This window comes from Lathyrus oleraceus, chromosome 3, assembly GCF_024323335.1.
Source record: "Lathyrus oleraceus cultivar Zhongwan6 chromosome 3, CAAS_Psat_ZW6_1.0, whole genome shotgun sequence".
In the NCBI taxonomy this organism is placed as follows: Eukaryota; Viridiplantae; Streptophyta; class Magnoliopsida; order Fabales; family Fabaceae; genus Lathyrus; species Lathyrus oleraceus.
This window is the reverse complement of record NC_066581.1, coordinates 325,605,251-325,608,733: the sequence shown is the minus strand read 5'-3', so window position 1 is coordinate 325,608,733 and position 3,483 is coordinate 325,605,251. Positions and strand designations below refer to the sequence as shown.

General features: G+C 35.3%; 1 long non-coding RNA gene across 1 annotated transcript; it reads left to right on the top strand.

Moving 5' to 3' along the window:
* The first annotated feature begins 1,360 nt into the window (after positions 1-1,360).
* On the top strand, positions 1,361-2,921 carry LOC127127444 (uncharacterized). The gene is made up of 2 exons (XR_007805346.1): positions 1,361-2,541; positions 2,641-2,921. It is a non-coding gene; the product is annotated as an uncharacterized LOC127127444 (long non-coding RNA).
* Positions 2,922-3,483: the final 562 nt, after the last annotated feature.

Below are 3,483 nucleotides of genomic sequence, written 5' to 3'. Positions count from 1 at the left end.
ATAGAATAGCTAGTCTATTTAATGTATCAAGTATGACTTGATTATGACATCCCATTAAACATAATGACATTATTCTTAAAGTATCCGTAGTCGATCTTTCTTATGACGTGGGATAACATTAAAACATTAAGACTATTATGTATATAGACTGATGATCATATCTCATGGATCATGGATAAAGAGTTATCAAGTCTTAAACATAGGTGTGAATATTAGGAGTAATATTTACACTAGATTGACCGACTATGAGAATATTACATAGAATGTTATGCTAAGTGTCATAATTTATTCTCATGGTGATAGTGGTGTATACCACCCTTCGACCTGAAACCACTATGGACCCTAGATGTAGAGTCGAGTGCTTTATTGTTGATCAAATATTGTCTGTAACTGGATGACCATAAAGACAGTTGATGGGTACTCCACGAAGCATGATGGAGGACATGAGTGACATAGATGGAATTTGCCCTTCCTGCGTAACAGGATAAATTTCTAAGGGCCCAATATTGAAATGGAAAAGGATGACACAGTCTATGCCTTGTGTTCAATATAGACATAAGGGCAAAAGGGTAATTGTACACACAAGTATTATCACAAAAAGGGTCACACACAAAAGGACGGATTGATGAGAGACAGAGTAAATAAGGAACACAGTAAGGTAGAGTGCACTTAAGTGAATTGTAGAACATCGTAAGGTACGTTGCACTTAAGTAGAATACAAAATGTGGTAAGGTACCACGCGCTTAAGTGATTTTTGGTATACCATAAGATATGGGCCACATACACTTAAGTGGACTTTTTAGCTTACAACCCACACAAGTGGTTCTATAAATAGAATCCTTGTGCAGAAGCATTCCACTTGATGAAATTTCGTTTCTCTTCTCTCTCTCTCTATCTCTCTCTTTCAAAGTCTTCATTCGTAGTAGCTAGTACTGAGACTGGAGGAATCCGTTTGTATGGACTGAGTACAAGCGTTGTCACCATTCAACGCTCGTGATCACTCCTTAGATCTGCATCAAAGGTTTCAATCGCCACAAGAGGTAACAGTTTCTATCACTGATCATGCCCATTCGTAAGGATCACTAAAGTTTAATATTTATTATTTACCATAATTAACAATAATTAATAGGGCTAAGCAAAAACAATTAACATGATTAAAAAATAATTAAAAGAGTGGGTCTGAAAGGCCTGAACTAGGGGTGTATGAACAAAACTCTGGGTGTATGGGCCCAATCTCAGGCCCAACCACCAATGTTGTGGTTTAAAAACAAAGAGGGATCGTACTGGGCCTGTGTGGGTTGTGGAGGAGTAATATATGTGTGGTGAGGGAGTCACAATGGGCTTCACGGAAGACGGCTAATATCCAATGCCAAGGGAGAAAAAACAAAGGGGGTATTGGTTCCCTGAAGGGTGTGTATGGTGAACCACTGGGTCCAAGCCCAATGAACTCAATCTCAGAGAAGGGACGAAGCCTTAATGGCTCACATTCAACCAATATTAACAAACGCGTCAGAAAAATCTTCAGCTGGTGATATGAATTTATAGACTTCTCTCCTTTTAATTCTGTTAGAAATCCAATCCAAATGCAGATGAAATTTAACTCAAATTACTTTGAAATTAGTCATTCTGTTAGAGGTTATTAGTTGAGTTAGTTGGGAAATTAGTTAGTTAGTTACTCTGTTAAAACGCTTTGAGTTTTGTTACCAATCTGTTTCAGCATTCTGTTATAACTAGGAGAGGTCATCTGTTTAAATTATATTTTTCGGTTAGTTGAAAATTGCATTCTATGAGGTCACTGTCAAATTGATGGAGCTAACTGATGTATTGTTAATTGTTGAATTGGTTAATTGGCTGTTAGTGAATGTTTATTTAATTGTTGTGTTAGAAATTACCGTTAATTGTAATCCTGAATTTTTGTCATCGTACTGTTATTTGGTAAATGATGAATGGGTCAAAAGCTTAATGAACTGTTAAAGCTGTTAGTTCAGTTAGATTAGTATTAGTTGGATAATGGATTTGTTTGATTTGAAACTGCATTTGAAGTTGATTTGAGAGTGAATTTGAGGTTAGTCTCTGATTTGGCTTGAATTTGGAGTTAAATGTTTTTCTGAATTAACTGAACATGATTCGAATTTTCTTACACTGCAGAATAGTTCAATGTATTTAAACCAGGTTTTGCCCTGAATTTGCAATGCTAGGTCAATGCTGATGGGTTGATTTTGGTATGTGATGAACCCTTTCCATGTTTATGTTGTCAATGTTGATTTTCTGCTTAATGTGATGCACGACAGGATTATGCTTGCTATGTGCTGGATTATTGTTAATTGGTGTGAATTGTAGTTAGTGAACCCCTTTGAAATCTAGTTATGTTGTGAATCACTTAGTTAACCTGATCTAATATTGTTCCTTTTCTGTTATGAGCTATTTGCACGATAAATGTTTAGCAGGGAAACCGAAATGGAGATGTAGAAGAAGTAGCTTGCTAATTTCGTCTTAATGCTGTTTTGTGTCATCTGGTGTAGCATTAGTGAAATCACTATGGTAACTGGTTTGATGCTTGGTTTTGGATGATGATGGATTCATCTTGTCATGGCCGTGTGCAAAATTATTTCTACTGAATATGTTTGGGTTGTTTTGCAGGCTATGTGGATTCCACTTGTGCTTATGGAATGAGAGCCATTGGATTGCATTGGATTTGAAGAAAACGGTCATGCTTTTTGCCTGCTACTGATTGAAAGTTGAGTTGGATATTAATTCTACTGATGCAAATAGAATATGCCTAGCCCTGTTAGCAAGTTGCTTGGTTAGATCAGTTAGGTTAATTGTTAGTGAAGGAAATGTTAGCAGATGAATTGTTGTTAGTAAATGCATTTTATTGTAAATGTGTATTATGGAATTGTAAATGAAAAATTGGATTTTGACTTTGTTATGGAAAGGTTTTAAATGAAAAAACATGGTCTTTGAATGGTTTTGAATTAGTATTATGGAATGCATTTGAATGGTTTATGAGAAGTTAATGAATGATTGAAAATTGTGTTTGAAAATGATTTTAAAATTGTTATGAAAAATAATTTGAAATGGACTGAAATTGAAAATTGATTGAATTTGGATGCATCAACTGAACAGAAAGATCAACGGTTAACAAATTTCAAGGTATAACTTGAAATAAATGTGAATGATCAAAATCAAATGGGCATATAAAATGTATGGTTGACTTTGGTCAACTGGTTGACCAAAGAGTCAACAGTTGACCAAAGTTAATTGTGAGACCTGAATTAGGGTTTTCATATGTCATGAAAACAAAGCATGATTCACATGAAACAAAGACTAATGTTTAAGCCACATTGCATGAATCAATGGAACCAATACTTGAATGGACCAGTTACCCTTGACCATCTTTACCACATTAATGAAATGAATCAAGACATATGGACTTATGCATTTGCAAATACCAAGAGACCTAAGTCAATGGCCTAGGAAATG